Source organism: Eulemur rufifrons, chromosome 28 (assembly GCF_041146395.1).
Source record: "Eulemur rufifrons isolate Redbay chromosome 28, OSU_ERuf_1, whole genome shotgun sequence".
Lineage (NCBI taxonomy): Eukaryota > Metazoa > Chordata > Mammalia > Primates > Lemuridae > Eulemur > Eulemur rufifrons.
In genome coordinates, this window is record NC_091010.1 from 42,573,967 (window position 1) to 42,599,112 (window position 25,146).

At 41.2% G+C, this 25,146-nt stretch overlaps 1 protein-coding gene across 1 annotated transcript in view; it reads left to right on the forward strand.

The window, feature by feature from the left end:
* The window catches only part of PLCE1 (phospholipase C epsilon 1), a 252,787-nt gene that overhangs the window by 133,805 nt on the left and 93,836 nt on the right, over positions 1-25,146 (forward strand). The gene's annotated exons all lie outside the window — the stretch shown is intronic.

Below are 25,146 nucleotides of genomic sequence, written 5' to 3' on the forward strand. Positions count from 1 at the left end.
TTGAGACCAGCTTGGGCAACATAGTGAGACCTGTTTCTACAAAAAATAAAAAATATAAAAATTAGCCAGGTGTGCTGGTGCACACCTGTAGTCCCAGCTACTTGGGAGGCCAAGGCAGGAGGATCACTTGAGCCCAGGAGTTCGAGGTTGCAGTGAGCTATGATGATGCCACTGTACTCCAGAACTCTGGCCTGAGTGACAGAGGGAGACTCAAGACTCTATTTCTAAAGAAAAAAAAAGTGAGGGGGGTGCATAAAATGCTAATTTGTTTGAGGGATTTTAGAAGTAATCAAGTGGGACCAGGACAGTGTCTCCCAACACGAGTTCTCTGGGGTGTCAATATTCATTCTGTGGAAAAATAGTGCCCCAGGGTCTAACACATAAGGCACATGTTGGGCAAACAATGATAAATAAGTTGTTTTTTCATTGCAGGACTTTTCATATTATTTATTATGTTAATATACATGGGGACTCTCCCGAAATTTCACAAAAATACTTGGGGATTGAGTGTCTGAGGGTTCGGTACCTATTACAGAACACGCTTTAGGAAACTGTCGTTGGGTGGAAGTGGATCTGGGCCTTAATGCCTCAGCCTCCCTAAGCAGCTTGGCCACACATTCTTCAAGAGCCAGAGAAGGAGCAGGGAAAGGATGAGGCTTCAACCGCAAGTCAAAGCAGGACAGATGCTGTGAGTGATGGGATCTGGGTCTCTCCTGCCCTGGCACACGGGCCTGGCCACATGAACTTACAAGGTGAGATCTTAATCCCATGATTCAGATTCCGTAAGCCTCACGCGAACACAAGTTTCATTCCTTTTCATCACACCTCATACTTTAAAAGTTATACAGACACTAAAATTGTGTGTAAATCATTAGGGCAGAAAACATGCAGGACTGGCCCTGGACAGAAATGCAGCCAAGAAGTTTGTTGACATTTCCAGCCGCCACACCCCTGTCTCCTATTCTCTGTCCCCCCTCCCCTTTCCCTAGGTACCCACAGCTACTGTGAGGCCCCAGTTCCCCTAAACCACACCTCTCTCACCCCCAAGAACCTTCATTCATATTAAAGTTGTCTTATCCTGTTATGAGTCATTTTGTAATCTGTAAAATATTCTCTTCAATGAAAAGTAAAATTGTCTTGTATTTGGGTCAATCAAATGTATAAATGCAATAAATGCTGCCTAGAAGTAGAGAGACTAAAAATCTATATATTTATAGTCCTTTAATCCAATACTTTCTAAGATGCTTTCTATTGCTATATAAAATATGTTTTCTTAACTTTTACTTGTAGAAACCAACATCCAATCTTGGGGGAAAATTTTAAAGTATACTTAAATTTAAACCATTTATCCACTAATGTGCACATTAAGACCATGCCTTTGCACATATACAGAGCTCTTTACATGCACGATCACATTTAATCCTTATATAATGCATCACTCTGCGTGTGGCTCTGGGACTCCGACCTGTCATTCTGACTCCACGTCCTGGTCCCTCCCCTCCATCACTGCTGCCTTTCACTTCTGCTGCCTGCATAGCATTTTGATAGACACTCCTAGAGTAGCTTTTCCTAAAAGTTGCTCTGCAGAACCCTCGTTTCTTAACATGTGCAGGAGAAAAAGGAAAAAATACTTGTGGTCCAGAAGGTTTCAGAAATCTCTTTGCAGTTCTTTTCTCCCTTGTGTAGAGATGGTCCCAAAGTATATTAGCCTACTGAAGGCTCAAAGAGCCCAGCCATAAAGAGCTTTTTAATTCACCAGCATTTCTCAAATGTATTTAACGTGGAACTTTATTTTCCTGATCTTCCTCCAGTTTTGCAGAACAAACTGCTTTTGAAAACTACCAAAGGAAAAAAAAATATTAAGGAACAAAACATACACGTGAAATATTTAAACTTCCCTGAGAGTTGACATATATGCCAGCCTCCCCCCACCACCCATGGGCCTCCAGGCCAGTGGGGGCTGGATATTTCCAAGGTGAGTTGAATGAATGAATGGTCAAGAGCACGTGCTCTGATTCAGACACACAATCCTGACACTGTTACTTATTAGAAGGGGGTTTGGCCAGATTACTTTACTTCTCTGAGCCTATTTCTCAACTGTAAAAGAGAATTAAGAGTAGTTTCCTTGTAGGTTGTTGTAAAGCTTTAGTAAGGTAATGAATCCTTAGCTCAGGTGGTGCCTAGCACATGGCAGGTGCTCAGCAAATATTAATTGCCATTTCTATTATTACTGATATTATCATCATCATCATCGTCATTATCTTGTGAGGCAATATCCAGTTTGGCACATGCAGGTTTTAGGGTGAGAGTAAAGTACTATCTTTAAGTGGATGCCTGCAGGTAGGAGGCTGCAGCTCATATACTAGGAGGGGCTGCAGATACAGTTTTGGAATAATCCCTATAGAAGGGATGAGTGAGCCATGAGAATTCATCTGTTTTCTAAGACATCAGGTGTGAGTGAGAAGCTTCAAGGATCAAGCTTGGGTAACATCCATTGTCATGGCAGATATTAAAAGGATCCAGGCCAGCATGGTGGCTCATGCCTGTAATCCTAGCGCTCTAGGAGGCTGAGGTGGGAGGATCACTTGAGGCCAGGAGTTTGATACCAGCCTGAGCAAGAGCGAGACCCCATCTCTGCAAAAGAATAGAAAAATTAGCTGGGCATGGTGCCAGCTACTCAGGAGGCTGAGGCTGGAGGATCACTTGAGCCCAGGAGTTGGAGGCTGCAGTGAGCTATGATGATGCCACTGCACTGTAGCCTGGATAATAGAACGAGATCCTGTCTCCAAGAAAAGGATCCAGTGAGGAGAATGTGGACATCATCAGAGAATCAGGCAGTACGGGTGATGAAAGACCAATGGGGAAGAATTTAAAATATGAGTATCACATTATCCTGAGCCAAGGAAGTTGAGAAGTGCACCAAGAGTTCAGAATGGCAAACAGACTGTCACATGACACAGTGTTATTCACTTCTCCCCTAAACTGGGTGCAACTGAAGTGTTGCATCCTGGGCCGACATTTGCAGAAGAATTTCTACAGACCTGAACAGAGAGGACACACATACCCCTGCAACAAACAAACAAAAACATGTTGTACAATAGCAGTTTAAAAAAACCTGGACTGTTTTGCCTAGTTGGGAGACTCCTAAGATGGTCAGGATAGGTGCATTTCAGCATTTGAAGGGTTACCATGAAGTTGAAATTGAGTTAGTTTTTGTCTTTTGCAGGAAGAGCTAGGTCCAGTCATTTCATCTGCCCTAGAATAGGCTGCCTTCTGAAGTAATGAGCTTTTTTATAGCTGGAGAAATTTTGCACAGAGCCCGGCTGGCTGGTTGCAAAGCTGGGAAGAAATTCCTGGTTTTGGTTGAGAGGTTGACCTAGGTCAAACCAAATCCATCCCACCACCTGTTTTTACACATCCTATGAGCTAAGAGTGGTTTTTAGATTTTCATACAATTTTTAAAAATCAAAAAGAATAATATTTTGTGATAGGTGAAAATTGTATGAAGTTCAAATTTCAGTGTCCACAAATAAAATATTATTGGAGCACAAGCATGCTCATTTGTTTATGCATTGTCTGTGGCTGTTTTTATGCTACAATGGCAGGGCTGAGTAGTTGCAGCAAAGATCACATGGCTCACGAAGCCGAAAATATTTACCATCTGGACCTTTACAGAAAAAGTTTGCCAACTCCTGATCGAGATCTTCCGGTGGTCTTTTTCAACTGGAAGATTCTGTGAGGAAGGAAAGTTTTGCCTGAGATTTGGGTAAAAGGTCATGGATGACTTGGAGACGCCAACATAGTAGTCTGCAGGGTTGGAAACTAGGGTGCCATGGCGAGAAAATGTAGATAATGGGTTAGGAAATTCCGGTTGGAGAAGACTGACAGCAAGCAAAGGTGAAAACCCGAATGATGGCTCATCAGACCAGCACGGTTCAGGAAAGGTGTTTTTTTGCAATAGAAAGACATGTGTAAATTTGATGCAGAAGGGAGACATAAAAACTTTTCCTGTGCTTGATGAACCCAATGATATTCTCAGTATCTGCTTTATTTTACCTCACAGTTAAATATATCTGTTGTCATATCTCTCAGCAAGAGGGGATTTTCTGAATGTTCTTGTTTATAAATGTGCAGAAAATTTTTGCACGGAGAGTCATGCTTTTGTTGGCCAAAGAAAGTGAGCACTTGCTGATTTTCTGGCAATCCTAACAAAAATACTGAAGTGTATTTATACTCTGGGGGCCAAAACGAATTTCAAAATGACAGTCTCAGATACATAACCAGCCCAGCTTTCCTCTCCTGCCTCCAATAGGTTTAACAACTTTGTCAAATTCCTTCCTCTGAAATCAACTTCTGCAAGTAAGTTGAAACTAATTCTCTCTACTGTCATATAAACACAAGGCGGGCTTCCCTGCTGGGCGCTCAACAGCTTGGTCACCAACCAATGGATGAGATAAGCACACTAAATCCACAGAAAGTGTGGCATGAAATTATCTTTTTTAAAAAGCAAGTGTTTTTATTGCATCTTACAGTGATTTCTTTATTAACACCTCGTAATAGTAAAAAAATGTTTACTTCACACTGTTTTAAAGTGTAACGCGATTCCAGTGGAATTTCAAGCTAGACAGAGAAACGTAGTTACTATTCTTACTCCAAACAATGCAAGATACCTATTGATTAGTCAAATACAAGTGTCTTTTTGTTATCTGTGCCAATGAAAGAACCAGATATTCTGCTAATAAAAATCTACACAGAACTAAATTTCCTATTTTGGCTAATAGTTTTGCCATCCTTTTCTTGGGGAGTTATGTGACAACTATTAACAAACAGCGACACTCATTCATTTGATTTTCACTTTCATTTTTTTTGTCCTTGTGGCAATACCAAGAGGTACCTTCTGTTCTTAATTTTTTAGCTCCTTAGTGCTGACCAAGTAGTGTGCAGGCATTTTAACCACATTCAAGGCCTGTCTCCGTAATGGACCTGTCCTCTTTTCTGCCCCATTCATCCCTTCATGCCCCTTTCACGTCGGTCAGCGTGGGTGACTCACTTTGCATTCTGCAGGAAGTGGCAAAGACCGCACAATTCCAGAAGGCACCGTCCACCTAGTGCACAAAACGGCAGCTCCCGATAAACTGCACCCCCAGCTAAGAGTGAGGGGAAAGCTCTTGGGGTGGGAGGGGAGATCTATAGCCCGCCTTCATGTGAGAGAATTAGCGAGAAAAGCCCCCACTTAGGTATTAATGAGGTGGGACTCCCCAGCCCAGAAAACCCAATCTCCCTGCCCTCTGCGCTTTCTCTACCTCTAGCAACACTTCCTTTTTGTTTTGTCTGTTTTTCAGTTTGATTTTGGTAACAGCTTTATTGAGATTAATTCACATAGCTTACAATATATACATTTAAAGTGTACCAGTTCAGTGGGGTTTTTTTTTTGTATATTCACAGAGCTATGTAACCATCACTATAATCAATTGTAGAATATGTTCATCACCCCAAAAAGAAACTACATATCTATTAGCAGTCATTCCTCATTCCTGCCTTAACCCCAGCCCCTGGAAAATACTCATCTCTTTTATATCCCTATGGATTTGCCTAGTCTCGATATTTCACATAAATGAAATCATACAATATGTGGCCTTTGTGTCAGGCTTCTTTCACCTAGCATAATGTTTTCAAGGTTCATCAATGTTGTAGCATGAATCAGTGCTTCGTTTATTTTATGCTGAATAATATTTCATCATGTGCATATTCCATACTTTATCAGTTCGTGGACATTTGGATTGCTTACACTTTTGGGCTATTATGAATAATGCTGTTATGGACATTTAAGTAAAAATTTTTGTGTGAACATAGGCTTTCAGTTCTGCTGGGTATATACCTAGGAGTACAATTGCTGGATCATATGATAACTCAGTGTTTAGCATTGTGTGGAACTGCCAAACTGTGTTCCAAAGTGGCTTCGCCATTTTACATTCCCACAAGCAATGTATGAGAGTTCTGATTTCTCCACATCCTTATCAATACTTGCTAGTCTCTGTCTTTTTTATTATAGCCACCCTCGTAGATACAAAGTGATGTCTCATTATGGTTTTGATTTGATTTCCCTAAATGGCTAATTATGTTGAGTATCTTTTCATGTGCTTGTATTTGTATATCTTCTTTGGAGAAATCTCGGTTCAGATCCCTTCTGGCAATATTTCTGATGGTGAAGTGTGACACTAAGATATAGTCTCATTCTTCATAGGCTGACTGTTGTCCTTCTAAGTCCTTGAGCATGTATGTGTGTCCTGGGTAGGAAAAGTGAGAGCTCTGCTTCCACGTACCGACAAGAAAAGTGTCAGCACTTAGGATTCCCACTCTATCTGGGATTGTGTGTATAAACAGGGAAGAGAGAAAATCAGTTGTTTTCTAGACGTGTTCATTCTCATCTGAAAAACTCTAGACTTGAAGGTAGAAGACCTGGGCTCAATTCCTGGTTTTACTTGGCGACTATGAACAAGTTGTTTAGTAGGTAACTTAGCTTCTGTGAACCTTGCTTTTCACCCTTCCTTTTCCAATTATCTTTTTTCCTTTTTAGATTGAAGTATAATTCATATACAGTAAAATTCACCCTTTTTGGCATTCAGTTTGAGTTCTGACAAATGCATACAGTTGTATGATCACTACCACAATCAAGAGAGAGAATGTTTCTCTCGTTCCAAAAGTTCCGTTTTCCCCCTTTGTAGTCATTCCTCCCCTGACCTCAAACCTCTGGGCATCACTGATCTGATTTCCTTCTTTATCCTTTTGCCTTTTCTGGAATGTAGTATAAATGAAATTTCACTGTAGGTAGCCTTTTGAGCCTGAGTTTTTGCTTTTAGCATGATGCACTGGAAATTCATCAATGTTACTACATGTATCAATAATTTGTTCTGCGTAGTATTCCATTGTATGGATCTATTATAGTTTATTTTTTGCATTTACCAGTTGAAGGACATTTAGATTATTTCCAGATTTTTTGCAATGATGAATTTTAAGCCACTAAAAACATTCTCAAGCAGGTGAATATCTCTCGGGTAAATACTACACTCTTTTGCAAAGTGTTATGCAGAGTGGCTATATCATTTGGCATTCACAGCAGTAACATGTGAGAGTTCCAGTCACTCCACATCCTCACCAGCACTTGTCACAAACTTCAGTTTCTTCATTTGTAAATGGGACAGCAGTCCCTGCCCTACCACTCTCTCGGGATGGTTGTGAAGGTAGAAATAAAAGTGAAACAGCACAGCAGAAGTGCTTTGTGAACGGTAAAGTGCTATACCCAAGTAAGAAATGCTGCTGTTTATGATGGTAATGATCATGCCCACTTACATGTAAAACGTGTTTCCCACATAAACTAGATGTTTCATTTTTTTCCCCTACATCTTGGCAAGATGAGTTATAGCAAGTCTAAAACATCAAGAAAGTTTTGCCTTAGATTGATTTTGGAGTTTGTTTTGGCTCCAGTTTTTGAACTTTTCACAGAAACACATAAATGACCAAGATGTAAATCATCAAGTGTGAATCAGTTTTCTAAAGAAAAAAGACCCCATGTGACAGAACTCAGCAGGAATGAAGTCAGCAGAACAGACAGTGTGACGTGCTATGGGAGAAATAAGTGCAGGCCTGACCAGGCAGTGTCCCCAGGGTAAGACATTTAGCGTGACTGTGCAGCAGTGAAGAGGACTGGCTGTCTGATATGCCCCACTATGGTGAGGGTGACAGGGCTGGGGAACTGACAAAGTACTAATTTTAACATTCTTCAAATTTGAAATTTACATTTTTCCATGTTAAAAACTAAAAGGTCTGAGAAACAGACAAGAAAAAAGTTATCTCCTTAACATCAGAATGAACTAATGTTTAGTGTGTTATAAAGATGATTACAAACAGAAATATTTTTTCCATCTCTTTACCTTGAGTATGTATGAGTCCTTGTTGGTTAGATGGGTTTCCTGGAGACAGCAGATACTTGGGTTTTATTTTTTCATCCACTCCCCCAGCCTATGTCTCTTGAGGGGGACATTCAAACCATTCACGTTGATTGGTGGAATTGATATGTGGGATGCTATTCTGTACATCCTGTTGGGCAGTACCTTATTGCCTTGTTTTACCTCTTGTGCTATTGTTTTATATGAGCTCTGAGCTTTAGCTTTTGGATGGTTTTATACCGGTGGGTGTCTATTGTGCTGACCATGTATAATGTGGTTCTGAGTATTTCCTGTAGGGCATGTCTGGTCTTGACCAATTCCCTCAGTGTTTTCTTGTGTAGAAAGGTTTTATTTCTTCTTCATATATGAAACATAGTTTTGCAGGATGCAGAATTCTAGGCTGAAAGTTCTGTTTAAGAAGACTGAAGATGGGGCCCCAATCTTTTCTGACTTGCAAGGTCTCAGTTGAGAAGTCTGCAGTTAGCCTGATGGGTTTTCCTTTGTAAGTTACTTGATGTTTTCATCTCACAGCTCACAGGAGTTCTTCCTTTGTGTTGACTTTGACCAGTCTGATGACTATGTGTCTTGGTGATTGCCTCTTTGCAATGAATCAATCTCCCAGGTATTCATTGAGCTTCTCGTACCTGGATGTCTAAATCCCTAGCAAGACCAGGGAAATTTTCCTCAATTATTCCCTCCAATAGGTTTTCCAGCCCTTGTGAATTTTCTTCTTCACTCTCATGGATGCCTATGATTCTTATATTTGGCCATTTTACATAATTTCATATTTCTTATAAGCTTTGTTCATTTCTCTTTATTCTCTGTTCTCTATTTTTGACTGACTGATTTAATTCTAAAGAGTTGTCTTCAAGTTCTAAGATTCTTTCTTCTGCCTGGTCTAGTCTATTCTTAAAACTCTCCACTGTGTTTTGTATTTCCTTAAATAAATTTTTCATTTCCAGAAATTCTGTTCAGTTTTTCTTAATATGTCAATCTTGTTAGTGAATTTTTAATTCATTTCCTGAAACTATTCCATGCAAATGGAAACCAAAAGAAAGCAGGTATAGCCATTCTCCTATCAGATAAAATTGACTTTAAATCAACAATAGTAAAGAAAGACAAAGATGGTCATTATATAATGGTAAAGGGAGCAATTCAACAAGAAAACATAACAATCCTAAATATTTATGCACCTAATACAGGAGTGCCCAGATTCATAAAGCAAGCCCTGCTAGATCTAAGCAAAAAGATAAACAACAGCATCATAATTGCTATGGACACCTCACTAACAGAACTGGACAGATTATACAAGCAGAAAATAAATAAAGAAACACTGGATTTAAATGGGACTCTAGAACAAATGGGCCTAACAGACATTTACAGATACCCCAAAACTACTAAATATGCATTCTCTTCATCAGCACATGTAACATTCTCCAAGATTGATCATGTCTTAGGCCACAAAACATATCTCAATAAATTCAAGAAAAGAAGCCATATTCAATAAATGGTGGCGGGTGAATTGGATAGCCACACGCAGAAGAATGAAACAGGACCCCTATCTCTCACCACTCACAAAAATTAATTCAAGATGGATAAAAGACTTAAATGTAAGTGATGAAACCACTAGAATGCTAGAAGAAAATGTTGGAAAAACTCTTCTAGGTATCAGCCTAGGCAAAGAATTTATGAAGAAGACTACAATGCCAATCACAGCAACAACAAAAATAAATAAATGGGACTTGATTAAACTAAAAAGCTTCTGTACAGCTAAGGAAATAATCAACAGAGCAAATAGACAACCTACAGAATGGGAGAAATATTCACAAATTATACATCTGATAAAGGGCTAATAACTAGAATCTACCAAGAACTCAAGCAAATCAACAAGAAAAAAAAAACCATTAAAAAGCGGGCAAAAGACACGAACAGAATCTCTTCAAAAGAAGATAGACAAATGGCCAATACACCTGAAAAATGCTCATTGTCACCAGTCATCATGGAAATGCAACTTAGGACCACAGTGAGATATCACCTTACCCCAGTTAGAATTGCTTTTATTAAAAAGTCCAAAAACGATAGATACTGGTGTGTATGCAGAGAGAAAGGAACGCTTATACACTGTTGGTAGGACTTCAAATTAGTACAACATGTATAGAAAACAGTATGGATATTCCTCAAAGAACTAAAAGTAGACCTACCATTTGATCCAGCAATCCCACTACTGGGTATTTACCCAAAGGAAAAGAAGTCATTTCATCAAAAAGACACCTGCACTCTAATGTTTATTGCAGCACAATTCACAATTGCAAAGATGTGGAATCAACCCAAGTGCCCATCAATTCATGGGCACATTAACAAAATGTGGTGTATGTATACTATGGAATACTACTCAGGCATGAAGAAGGATGAATTAAGGCCTTTTGCAACAATTTGGGTGGAACTGGAGACCATTATCATAAGTGAAGTATCTCAAGAATGGAAAAACAGATAACACATGTACTTGCTATTAAATTGGAACTAACCAGTGAGCACACATGTGCACAGAGGCAAGTAAAACTCAGTAGAAATCAAGCAATGGGGAGTGGGCAGGAGGGAATGGGCAAAAACCTACCTAATTGGTTTAATGAACACTATCTGGGTGATGGGCACATTTATAACCCTGACTCAAGCATAACAAAAGCGATCTATGTAATCAAAAACATTTGTACCCTCATAATAATTTTGAAATAATAGAAAAAAATTTTAAATTTTTTTTGGTTTTTTGTTTGTTTTATTTTGTTTGTTTTTGAGGCAGAGTCTCACTCTGTTGCCCAGGCTAGAGTGCCGTGGTGTCAGCCTAGCTCATAGCAACCTCAAACTTCTGGGCTCAAGCAATCCTTCTGCCTCAGCCTCCCAAGTAGCTGGGGCTACAGGCATGTGCCACCATGCCTGGCTAATTTTTTTCTATATATATTTTTAGCTGTCCAGATCATTTTTTTCTATTTTTTAGTAGAGACAGGGTCTCACTCTTGCTCAAGCTGGTCTCGAACTCCTGACCTCGAGCGATCCTCCCGCTTTGGCCTTCCAGAGTGCTAGGATTACAGGCGTGAGCCATTGCGCCCAGCCAAAAAAAATTTTTAAAGACGTAGGAAAATATTGATAGGTACATATGTATAAGCAGGTTCGTATACAGACATATATTTCCTCACTCTGTCATCTGAGAGGACACGAAAACAACTGACACCCCAGTAGCAACAGCACACCTTGTACCCAGTTCTTGGTTTGTAATACCATTCTCCAATAAAAGGAACCACAGTTCCTTGGAGAAATAGCTGATTCTAGGACTGAAGCAGAAAATATATAGGATGACCCTGGAGCATCTGGTGGTGCCATGCCAGACATTAAGGAAGTGTCCCAGCAAAAACACAGTCATGGGGCATGTCAAAGAGACAAAGGAGTCAACTGAAAGAGCTCCCAATGGCCCAAGCTAGAGCAATTGGAGCAGCAAAGGAATACCATATTATAGCCAAAAGTATAAATTAAATATTCATGAGTCTCTACTGATATGATCAAATAAATAAATGGGGAAGAATAGACAAATCTCCTTTGTAAAAAAATTCCAAATAATTTAGGACTATGCCACCCTCTAGGAGGTGTAGCATAACTCCACACTCCTTACGTGTGAGCTGTGCATAGTGGTGTCCTTCCAAAGAGTACAGTATGGAAAGTGAGGGAAAATGAGTACCTTTGTAGTGGAGGGACCTGACAAATACTACCTCAGCCAGGTCATTAACATCAACATCAACAGGGATACATCACATTGATAATATGTTCCCTGGATAGGATGTGATGACAAGGGCACTTTACCTCTGTGATCTTCCTCCCACAAAACCTTAACACCAGTCTAACCATAAACAAAAAAACATAAGTCAAATCCCAATTTAAGGACGTTCTTCAAAATACTTGACCAATACCTCTCAAAAATATCAGTGTCATTAAAAATAAGCAAAGTCAGAGAAGCTGTTACAACCAAAAGGCCCCTAAGGAGATATGATGACTAAATATAATGTGATATTCTGAGTGGGATCCTGGAACAGAAAAAAGATATTAGGTAAAAACTGAGACATAATAAACTATGGAATTTAGTTAATAAAAATGTATCAATACTATTTTATTAATTGTGACAAGTGTACCATGCTAAGCTAAGACATTAATAAAAGGGGACATTGGGTGCCAGGTGTATGTGACTTCTCTGTACTATTCTTGCTATTTTTATGTAAATCTAAAAATATTCTGAAATAAGAAGTTTGCCTTTTAAAAAAATATCTCCTTTCACAAAATAAAGAGAAATAGAAAGACCTAAAATTTCATTTGTTTATTTAGAACACTTTTCCCCACTGAAAAATATTCTCTGAAGAATTTCAGTTTAATCTTGATGAAATTTTTAACAACATATGTTATTTTAATGATTATATGAGCCTCAAGTGAAACATTTATTATGATTGTTTTGTTGTTGCTGAGATACTCAAAGAAAAAGATGACTATAGATATTTTGGGGGTATTTCCTTTCCAAACTTAAAGAAATATGAAGAAAGAATTTGTAAAAAAAATAAGAATCCAGCAGATAACCATTCAAAGTATCAGGCACAAAATCAAACACTGCTCTTTCTGCCAAGTTCAAGACAAAGTCCAGCTTGGTTTCAGTTTGTTCTTTTTGTTTATTTGTTTGTTCTTCACCTGGTTCTTAGTGTCTTTGTTCTCTTAAATGTTAGTTATTTAGTTTTGCTCTTCAATGTAACAAATAAGATCAACTCACAAATGTTACAGAGTGTAGTATTTGTTTCATGTGACGACCACGTGTAGAATATGTACACATAATAAACATCTGGACCATCTAGCTCCATCTGTCAAGATGTTTTACACAAAGGGAAAACTCCCATATTCCTTTTATCAACTTTATATATTCCTGGCTGCAAGTACTCTTCCCCCCACCCCACCCCCACGAAGATAAGAGTGATTCCTTTAAAGGATATGTAGCAGTGTAATCTTTCATTGCCTTCCAGTGAGCTTCCTGTAACAGAAAGTATCTGGCAAGATGTTTTTACATTCAGATCCAGATCACTGTCTGTGACAAAACTGAGCCAAGAACTTCACCACCCCCCGCCCCGTGGAAGCCGGGACTCCCCCATCCGTAACCCACAAGCCTCGGGGCTGCCGGCCACCCCATTTGTCAGGGTTCCTTCTCTTTGGGCAGTGCCTGGGATCTTTCCCCATTGTCACTCTCTGGAGGAACTTGACCACATTCTGTACTCAGACAGCCACTTATGACTTGATGACAGTGTGAGGAAACCTCGGCCCCTTGGCTACACGCTATATAAGGACAGTAAAGTTAGACAATGACCAGGCACCGAGTTTATTCATTGATTTGATTCATCCCAACATGTCTGGATCAGTTTGAGTCCAAAAACTGTCATCTCTGCAGCCACCTCATCCTCAAGGAGTTAAGTCCGTCCTCTGCCAAATTTACCCAGCGCCTGTTTTAGTATCTTATGTAACTACTGTTTCCTCTCAGGTTTTCCTTTATGATTCTTGCCTAGTTGGTTAAGTAAGATAGCTATTGTCTGGCTAGGACAGTCGCTCTAGCCTGACTTATAATGGTAATAGCTACAATTAGCTGAACACTTAAGTCAGCACTGTGCTACGTGCTTCACGTTGTACATGGAGCCTTATTAAATCCTCTGCACAGTCCTGGGGTTCTTCCCATTTTATAGATGGGAACGCTGAAGCTCAAAGAACTTAGAAAACATGTCTGAGTTCACACTAGTGGGAGGGCTAGAATCCAGGGTTGTCTCTGTGCCTCCAAAGCCCCTACCCACTGTGGCACTTTAAGTGGATGGATCATGGCTCTGTCACACTGTTTGCTCCCAGCTGTGACCCCCTCCTCCATGGCACTGACCCTCATCAGACCATTCTGTATATTTATCCAAGTGAGCATCTCCTGGACCCATCTTCCCATTGGCCGTTTATTTCTATACAAGGAAACAAAGTTGCAAATAGGAATTTTTACTTTGTATTAATATTTTAGGCAGAAATTATTATTTTAAATCCAATTGATCACACTTGGCTTGGGAGCATAAACTACCATTTTTGAAACTTTGATATGTAGAGTTCTTCAGCTTGCATTAAACTTATTGTTTCTTTCCTTTCGATGACCTCATACTCCATACCAAAAACTCAATACTTAGGAACATTTTGACTTCTTTTTTGTGTTTGTTTGTTTGCTTGTTTTGAGACAGGGTCTCACTCTGTTGCCTGGGCTAGAGTGCAGTGCCCCAATCATAGCTCACCGCAACCTCAAATTCCTGGCCTCAAGTGATCCTCCCACCTCAGCCTCTCAAAGTGCTGAGATTACAGGCATGAGGCACTGAGCCTGGCCCATTTTGACTTCTAAACATATTTCATTCATATCTCTATAATTATATCCGAAGTCTCAGGTGGATTGGATAGGTTGCTGGAGCTGAGCCTCCCCATATGTAGAAGTGAAATAAGGTGAGAACACATCTCTTTCCCTCCCGAGCTCTGCCAACCTCGTTCCTTGATGGTGATGGTTGGCGAGAAGAGCAAAGAGACCGCTGCTTTGGTTTCCCTTCCCAAGAGCCAAATTAAAAGGAAAACATGCTGAGTGAGTATCTATATCATGCGAAGGCAAGAGAAATATTAGTCTTTAATTTGAAACAATTTCAGGTAACAGAAAGGGCAGGAAGCCTTAGGCTTTCATCTGAAGGTTTCTACTAACTAGCAATTTGTAGCTCTTAGGAAAGGCAATCTCTCTGGGCCTTATTTTCCTTACCTACAAATTGTAAAATGTCAGCATTGGACTGTTTGTTAATGTCTTATTTATGTTTCTTCCTATTTGTAAAAAAGAAAAAAAAAGTATTAGGAAGCTTTTTAAAATGGTAGGAAAAAAAGGCTAGAATCACGCAAGAAAGAATGACTAGGCAAAGGAAACAGATGCCATTGACTAAAAAGTTGATCAGAGCTTCCTGACAACCTAGGCAAAAAGGGTGATAGGATGGGTTATATTATTCTGGTTATCGGAAAGAGAAGAGGAGTGGGGAATGCAGGGGGGAGAAAAGGAAAGAGAGAAAGAAGGTGAAGAAGCAGCAGCATACCAAATCATCAGAAAATTCAAGCTTTCTGCTGGAACTCTGGGAGGAATGTCACACATGGTCCCACAGAAAATGGATGGTGTCTTCAAGAGCAGTTTTGAGGACAGGAACATTGGCAGAAACAATCTCCCTATGGCCATATTTTATATTGACCTTTAATAAAAGGATGTAATTAAAAAGGCATGACCCTAAAGATATGATGTGGGAGCTGCGGTAATCTAGTTCAGATGTGTTGCTTGCTGACAGTCTTCCTTGGTGGAGGAATAAAGCTTAGAAAATCTAAGGAACAAATGCCTGGCATGACCCTTAGGATGTCTTTCTTGAATACCAACTGCCTTAGCTAAGCTTTTGACAAGCAAGACAGTTGGAAATTGAGATTCTTAGCAAGTCATTTTACATATAAAAGTAATCCAGATTTGGGGAAATTCTCCTCCCTTTTACTACCTTTCCATTTCCCAGGGCACTCTCACCTATGTACCTGCAGAGAGGGCCAAGAAATTTTATTACCATGCTGACCCATAGCAGGGAAAGGAAGAAGGGAATTTCATTTCCTACTATAGAGAATGCTACGATGTTGGATTTTTTACAATAAATATGTATTACTTTCATTAAGAAAGATTAAACCAGGGACATAGGGAGTGGGGGAGGAAGAAAGAGAAAGAAGATGAAGTACAGTTGCATGCAAATAAATTTGAAAAGAAGAAAGTTATGCACACGATGCCCTAGTGCAGTCCTGTCACTTAGGAATTGCTCCACAAATGTTTGTTGAATGACTAAGTAATGGCAAAGAGGACTATCTGGCAAGAGTCTGAAAGCAGAAGTTGCCAATTGGCCACCTCCATTAGGAAACAAATGTACTGTGGCTTCCTTAAAATGCTTTCTTGTGATGGGGGCAACATGCTAACGCCCTTTGCAAGATGAGCATCCCCAGATTCCTAAGTGGGTTCATCTGTTCATCTGTCAACTGGAATTATGTCAGAGGCAGGCTGCCAAAAACGACTCCTCTCGTCCAGGATAATTGGAAATGAGCGCTTCCTCCTGTCATCGGTTGGCCGGCACTTTGGTTTGCTTCTTTAGGCCATTCTAGGAATATCATTCATTTGTTCATTCAGTTATTCATCCAGAAATATTAATTGAGTGCCTACTATGTACCAGGCACTGTTCTAGGCTCTGGGGACCCAGCAGTGAAAAAACAAATCAAAATCCCTACTCACATGGAGCTTCCATTCTATTTAGATGGAGACAGGGGATAAGATAAATGAGATGAGTGTATGGTATGATAAGTGCCAGGGAGAAAAATCAAGCAGGGAAGAGGGCGTGTTGGGGAGGGGTGGCTATTGCAACCCCCAGGCAGGTGGTGAGGGAGAGCCTCACTGAGAGACTAGTCTTTGAGTAAAGAAGGAAGGGGTTGAGGGAGGGAGCTAACTGGATATGCGAAGGGAGAAAATCCCAGACAGAGGGAATGGCAAGCATAGATGCCATGTGGGAAGCGTGCCTGGCATATTCTAGGGGGCCCGTGTGGCTGGGGTAGGGGTGAGCTGGAGGGCATGGGAGAGAAGCAGTAGGCGAGGAGGTCAGAGGGCCCAGTCTGCAGAGCAGAGTAGGTGTTTGTAAGTGCTTTCAGCATTGCCCAGAATGATAAGGGAAGTCATTGCAGGGTTTATCAAATTGTGTGTAATCTTTTCTGACTTGTTTCTTTCACTCAACCCTGCTTTTGGAATTCCTCCATGTCGATGTGTGTAGCTGTGGTTGATTCATTTTTATTGATCTGTATTAGTCTGTTGCTCACGGCTTGGCCCTGTGGGTGCTTCCTGGCCATGCATCAACCGTGAACAGTGGACAAATCTATGTGGCCAAACATTTGAAATTGCAAATTTCAAAGCAAATAGCAAAGTGGTTGGTAAAGCCTGCTTTCTCTTGCTTAGAGCTGAAGGAGTTGGACCACACCCGTGTTGTTCAAGTGATGCTCTGGGAATCCGTAAGGAATATTCCTTGGAAAGAGTCTGCCCTACTCCTTCCCAGCCTCTCTTCATCCAGAGCAGCTCTGCTCACGCAGTGTTGTATCCTAAGCACACAGCCTTGGGGGCCCCAAATCTGAAACCATTTAAGAGATCTCTAAAGTTCTTTACAACTTTAAAGTTCAGCTGTCTCTGTCTCTCTTTCTCACACACACACAAGTATGCTTTAAGTGGTTTAATGCTTACTTTTTCATTGGTAAATTCTTTAATAAAAGGTCAAATTTACTTTCACAATTATGAATTTATTAACCATGGTATGTAGCTCAAACGTACAAACTATTATTACATAATGGACGCTATTAAACCATTCACAAAGGGTGAACAGCCTTCCCATCTTCCCTCTCTTTACCAGCATGGAGGAGCTGGGGGCAGGTGTGGCTCAGGTGGGGAGGGGTGTGGCAGGGCACAGAGGCACATCTGAGGCATGTTAGAGGCACATCAGTGACATGTCAGAGACACGCCCCCAGCATGCAGGGTGGCAAAGGAGACGTGTAGGTTGTAGACAGAAGAAGAGAAGGCTCAATTGGTTGAGAGCTTGGTTACTTTGAGCAAATAATTGAAATGACTAAGTATGTAAGTTAAATATATTTAGGACAACTATATGAAAGCCAGGGTTCTCACTATTAGAACAGGTACTTATAACACAGAAAGGAGGAAGACTAGAAAGAACCTTGAGATGTTAAATTGGAAATACAGATTCTTTATGAATGTATGTTTTTAAATATGTACACAGAAAAATGAGGAAATAGTTATAGATGTGTGTGTACATGTATATATTTTTTTCAAGCTCTGTCTGATTAGGGGACCTCAAAGCAATGACACTCCAGTATTAACGCACACATTAAGCACACAGATATTGGATTCTAAATACCATCCTTCACTAAAAAGAAACCAGGGCTTCTTGGAGAAATGGCTGATTCCACTGCTGGGGCGGGGAAAATTAAAGATAAATCCGAAACATCTTTTTATGCCAGAAAGTAAGGAAATGCTCAAACGATGACGGAAACATGTCAGAAGGACCCAGGGAACACTTTGGGATAACTTGAGCTTCAGAATAAATAATGATATTAATAGTAATGGATGCCAATATAGTGGGAAAAAATTACAATTCATGAGGGATATCTCCACATGAAATACTAACAAATTGCTAGAGGGAAAGTGGTGACTTTAGGGTGGAGACCCCTGCAGATACCAACCTGACCAGGTAGGTGGTCAAGGTTCCTGCCCCAGGGCAAAGGGTCTGCATCATGTGCCCTGTGGGCGCTGCACGGAGCAGAGCCCAGCTTCCTCCTGTGTATTCTGGACAAGACAGCGTCACCTAAGGCTGGTCGTGAAACATCCCATGGACCCAGGCTGAGGGCTATCCTCCAGCATGCAAGGCCTGTGATCTTTGCAATTACACGGACAGAAAAGGCAGGGAGCGACAGAGGAACTGTTCCAGATTGGAAGAGCTAGAGCAGCCTGAGAATGATGTGCAGTGTGTGGTCCCCAGACCAGCAGCATCAGCAGCATCTGGGAACTTGTTGGAAATGCAGAATCTTCTGCCCCCACTCCCAGCCCCTGAATCATAATCTACATTTTAACAAGATCCCCAGCAATTCTTATGCACGTTTTAAGGTTGAGAATGGACAGGGCCCTAGATCAGTGGTTCCCAAACACAGGGTTTATCAGAATCACTTAGAAAAACTTTTTGCAAGGTGGATTCCTATTCCCCTCCCAGGTCTACTGAATTAGACACTAAATGGTGCAGTCTGCAACTGGGTATTCTTAAGAAACTCTCCCAGGTGGTTCTGATACCGAGCTACGTTTAAGAATCACTGGACTCGGAATGGTGTTGCCATATGCATAAGGGCTTCCTTGCACTCAGGCCTAAAAACGCAGGTTAGAGAACAAAGCTAATCATCACCACGATTCCTGCTCCAAGCACCATCACATGACCCCAGACTAACACTGCCATGCAGGGGTGGAATGTAGATAAGTATTTCTGGCTCACATTTCAGGAGTTTTCTAGAACATTTAAGTGGATTTGAAAAATATTTTTTAAAGGATTGTTTGTACAAACATCATACTCTTTCCAATCCTTGTTTGGCATAGAGTTTAATCAGATTTAAAATGGTCAGAGTTCTGTGTAAGGTTGTATGTTTCTTTCTTTTCAGGGCATGTAAAATAGGACATCTGGGTTTTATCATTAAAACACTAAAACATATCCAGCATTTTTAGGAAATTGGGCCTGAGTTTATGTTTTACAGGTGGTGGATATATTTGATAGAACACTGGAGTTTACTCATTTAGAGTTAAAAGGAAAAAAATGTATGCATGCCAATTTTGTTTCAGATAATATTTGGCTAAAACATTTAAGTTTTGACTGTTTTTCAGCATTTAGAAAAAATAGGAGAAATAGAAGGAAACATTTTAGTTGATTTTATATGAAAATATCTCATTTTCAGATATTCTTTCTTTTATATTATGTACTCAACTCTCATCATCTCATAGCAAAATTTGCTTTTTATTCTCTTATTAGCATCTGTCAATTTGCCTGTAGTACTTCATGGACACAAAAAGGATTGTCCTTTAATAATTTCCTCCCTGTCCCAGGAAAGATATAAAAACATAGAATTTAGGCCAGATGCAGTGGCTCACACTTGTAATCCCAGCATTTTGGGAGGACAAGGTGGGAGGACCACTTGAGGCCAGTAGTTCAAGACCAGCCTGGGCAATATAGTGAGACCCCATCTCTACAAAAAAAACAAAACAAACACAGAATTTGAAGCATCAGGCTGGCTATAATGTAAGTATATTCCATGCACGAGTGTAAGAAATGATACTATTCAGCAGAGAGACCCAGGAGGGACTGAATAATGAAACACCAAGGAAAATGTAACAAGACGTTAAAAAAAACTGTAATTTTCAAGTTCAAAGAAACACTGTGTTAAATGCAGGTGCTTCACAAAAGTAAATGCCATATGTGGAAATCATTAATATTAGTAAAATTGGCTGACATTTCTGCTGTGTTTACAAGTATATAAAACACTTTCACATTATTTCCTTTAATCCTACAATTCTGTAAGGTAGGAGCTGTTCATAGGCCTGCTTTGAGTTGAAGGTGTAGACGAGATATTAAGTAATTGGGCCAGTGTCACACAGCTAGTAAATGTTAGCACTGGGACTGGAAGCCAGCACCTCTGACTTCAAACCTGGGCTCCCCTACAGCATCAAGTACAGAATATTTGTACAGTCAACATGAGAAAAACATGATCTTTTTTGTTTTATTAATAGTTTGGTTTGGGAGGTTTTTTTTGTTTTGTTTTGTTTTGGTATAAGTTATGTCACTTTCTAATATTCAAATGGTGTTTTTTTACTTTTCAGTTTCTATCATCTATACCCTAAGCACTCCCCATTGCTTTAAAAGAGATTTCTTGAGCCAAATATAAAACATGCCTTTACCCCTCTGAGATTAAAACTCACCCTTTCTCTACATGAAAAGCAAGGCTGGTATTTGGCCTCCACTGCCTCTTGTCAAGGACCCATGTAACCCCTAAATTACCAGGGCTCTAGACCCAAACTCCAAAATAAATCCCCTCCTCTGCTGGTCTGACGCTCACTTCAACCTCCCCAGTTCCAAGGTTGTGAATTTCTGCAGCTCCTGCCCTTGGGTTTATGCCCACTGAGCTGTGGGTCAGGGTCTCTAGCCCGGAATCAGCAGCTGGGGAGCAGCTGCGCCCTCGCTTCCTGAAACAGATCCTAGCGTGAGGTTTTCTTTCTTTGACCTCTCCCTTTCCTGCCATCCCTAGGAAGACAAACAGCAACTGCCCCAGTGTCTCTCCCCTGTTTTCCTTAGGGCCTCCCGTCTAGAATTGTGCCCCAAATCTCCACTCTCCCCGACCCTTTCCCTTCTGTGGCCCCCTCTGCAGGGCACAGCTGGCATCCCTCTCTGACCCAGCATATCTGAAATTCTGCAGACAGGTCAGCCGCCACTGCCACCGCTTAGACTCCACTCAGCCTGCCGAGGGCCGAGTGTGGCAGGCCCTGCGCTGGGCACCTTGTTTTTATGGCCCTGACACCTCTGCCTTTAGTTCCTCAGCTTTTGCCTAACTAGGACCTACTGCCACCATCTCAGGCTCCCTGTTCTTCCCCTCCCCCTCCCTCTCCCCCTCACACTGGGTTCGCTCCTTCCCGGCATGCACCACTTCTTCACCCAGGTGAGCCTGCTCCTGAGCACCCACGGAGGGAGGGCGGGTGGTGGTGCGTCAGACCCTCAGCACAGAGATAACTGAAGCACAGCACGTTATGACTGTCTGGTGTCCTGGGGTCTGGAGACCTGGGGTCCCACCCACTAGCTGGGTGACCTTTGCAAGTCACCTAACCTCTCTGGTCCTCTGTTTCTTCATCTATCATGTAAGGGAAATGGACTGATACAGGTAAGGTCTTTTCCAATTCAAACATTCTAAGGTCCATTGATTTATTAGTTGTCACATTGCATAGCAGAACCACACGGCTAAAAGCTGGCCTGCTCTCTGGGCTATTTCCTTACGACAGCCTTGGCTGTGAAACAATAGTTGACCTTAATCTCCTCACTTTAGATTATAAAGAAAAATCTTCCTTTGTGTCTTGGTTTTAGAATTCCTCCAATGACATATTGATTCTGGATTTATGAAGCCAATTATAAAACCCTATGCTGCTGCCCACCCACCTCAAGCAGGTTCTAGAGATGAAGGAGTATATTTTCAGATTGGCCACATGCAGGTGGAGAGTCTCCAGTGACAGAGACAAGCCCCAGGCTATGTCTACTTCAGGCTAAAAGAGCTCAGAGAGACCCAGGGCCGATATTGTAGGGTTCTTGTTATTAAGTATTCCTTTGAAAAAAAAAAAATCACATGGTCCAAAGAACTTGGGAAACACTAAATATTAGTTGCTTCTTAGAAATTTATCATGCATATTAGCATATTAAAGTTGCCAAGAAATCCTGCCAATAGAAAAGCTTTTATTTATTGCTACATTTCCTGAACTTATATGGGTCCTAGATACTTTCTGCGCAAAATACTTCACATCTGGTAGAACATGTCCCCTGGAACACAATTTGGGAAACATTGCCATAAAACATTGCTGACCTGTTTCTATCTGGGGCCTTTGGAGCAGAAAGGGTTAACAGGTGCGGGAATATTTCTTGAACACCTATTATGTGCAGAACACGTGGGAATAATTCAAAACTGGCAGATCAAGTGTCTGTCCATCAAGATTTCAAAATCTGACGCTGCAGGGGCACATAGGAACAAGCAGGCCGGTCAAGAAACAAGACAATGAAGTGTCGAGTGCAGCGTGGGAGGGCTGCAGCCAGGCCACTGCACACTTGTCTGATGCCCTGCACTGAATTCCGTGCTCTCAGCTGTCTGTCTCGGTTCCTCTGCATTGCTCCACCACGACAGTTACACAATCTCATTGCAGGACAGTCACTGTTTATTTTTATAGATTAGGTAGTTGGTGAGACACATGCAGTAATTTTATCCTGTGCTGAACGTCCTAGAATTTTTGCCTTTCCCATAACAGCTCTGTTGGTTTTTACTCAGAATTGGGATCTGCTCTTTCCCTGGCAAAGATGACCTTTTCACAAAGCAAGAAAGATGTCAAAATGACCAATGTCTTAAGATATGGCTTAATCCCACTCCGAATGTTGTCACTGCAATCCAGTGTACCTGATGTTCCCTGGACAAAGGCCCTGGGTTCTCAGGGTGGCTGCCCTTTGTGACCTCTACTTTTCCGAGACTTGCCCAACTACCAAGCCACATCCATGTGTCCCCACTTTCTCAGAGAGCCCGGACTCAGACCTTTTGTTCATCTCCTGCTTCCCACCCCTCACTGCCAACTTTCTTTAGATATTCTAATCATATGTTTTCTGAACATTCTTCTTGCCCCTTTTCCACCTTCTCTCTGCCTCTCCTTTCTGGCCTCTTTAAAAGAAAAAAGGGGCCAAGCATGGTAGCTCATGCTTCTAATCCCAACAGTTTGGGAGACAAAGATGAGAGGATTGCTTGAGCTCAAAAGTGCAAGAGCAGCCTGGGCAACATAGCAAGACCCATCTCTATAAAAAATTAAAAAATTAGCTGGGCATGGTGGCATGCCTGTAGTGCCAGCTCCTCAGGAGGCTGAGACAGGAGAACCGCTTGAGCCCAAGAGTTGGAGGCTGCACTGAATTATGATCACAGCACTACACTCCAGCCTAGGGGACAGAGTGAGACCCTGTCTCAAAAAAAAAAAAAAAAAAAAAGAAAGAAAGAAAGAAAAGAAACAAAGATCATTCTTTTGGAGGATCTAATCCTTGGAAAGTCATTCTCTGCTAAACAGAGAAGGGAAGCTGGCACTGTAATAGAAAGACTAACATTGTTTCTACAAATGCTACATCTTGAAGAAGGAGCTGCTTATTATTATTTTTAATTATCAATATGAGTTGACATTTACTGAGCACATTATTGGCGCTACAAGCACCAGAGCCCTTTATATATATTGTCCCTTTTATTTCCCACCACACTTCTATGATATAGGGTGTTTTAGGGGAAAAGAAATTGAGTCTCAGAGTAGGTAAGAAACTTGATCAAGGTCACAGAAATAGTGAAAGACAGAGTCAAGAAGTGAACCTTGGCTCCAAATCCAATTTCTTTGGCTCCAAATCCTTTGTTGTTCACTATTACATATACTCTCCTCCCTCCCGAACACACACCCTTCTCTACACTGGAACAGAGAAGTTGAGATAGAATTCAAGTTTTCATCAGATTTATTCCCTTCCCAGAAGCTCACCCCTACACATATGTACTGCACAGACAGATTTAATTAGCTTCTTCTTAATGATCTATTACATCTTCCAGTGTCCAGTGGAGCCAGGATGTAACTGATCTTGGTGGGATGCCAATATCCTTTGTTTCTTCACACAGATTTGTCTTCAGGGGAACATGCACACAGGCAAACCATTTTATTCCCTTCCATTTTCTCCTTCCTGCTTGATCATTAATGTTGATTTGGTTGTTAGTCTCCTACTTGCTCCCCATCTGCATTGCAATGGGTAAAACTTGTATTTCACTACAAATAAAAAACGTTTATTCTGGGCACACTTTTGCTTGCTTGTGGCAGGTGCCCACCTGCCCTGGGACCCAGAGTGATTCACACCACATCTCCAAACCTCCTGGTCCTGCCTGGTGGCCCTGGAAGACAATTCACTCATTCCCTTTTCTCAGATAGTGTGGCCCATGGCCAGTGGCCTCCCCATCGGGGGAACTTGAGTGAGCCATGTCCTGTCCATCACTCAGGGAAACTCAGGATGTGCCCCGCCCATTCCAGAGCAGATGAGAAGTCCACCACGACCCTCATTCTCTGCTTCCCAATTATCTCGGGGAAAATTATCTCCCATGAGTGAGCTGCAGGGATGGACTCTCAGAGGTCTACTCCCATACATTCTTTCTCCTTCCAGATGCTTTAATTCAGGAGGACCCTGTCCTGTTCTGCATGTCATAGAAACCTTAACATTTTAGATGGGTGACAGTATAGGAATGTTGGTAAAAACAAAACAAAACAAAAAAAAAAAAAAACAGCAAGTGCCAATGCTGCATTCTCTGTGACTTCTTGGAGTGCTAACATTCTATTTCTGAAGTGATGAGACTCGGCCGCATTGCTCAGATTTTGGAGCTGGGTTCTGTGTGGTCTTTGCTGAGGCATTTCTTTGCCTGGTAGATCAGGGTGGTTGTCCAGAGCACAAAGCTGCAATTAACGTACCTTTGCGTCTAATCCTAAGAGAGAAAATGAAAAGTAGTAGAGCATGGTAGGCTAAACTCACAGGCTTTTGATTTGGCTCATTCCTAGTTTGCAAGTGTATCACCTTGGGCCAGCCAGTCTAGCCACTCTGAATCTCAGCTTCCCCATCTGTAAAATGGGAACAGTATTAGTACCAGTTGCACAGGGCTGAGAGGACTAAATGGGATAAACACTGTGCCTCTCATAAGTGCATGCCCAACACAGTGGAGCTGTTGTATTATGCAAAGAGGAAAA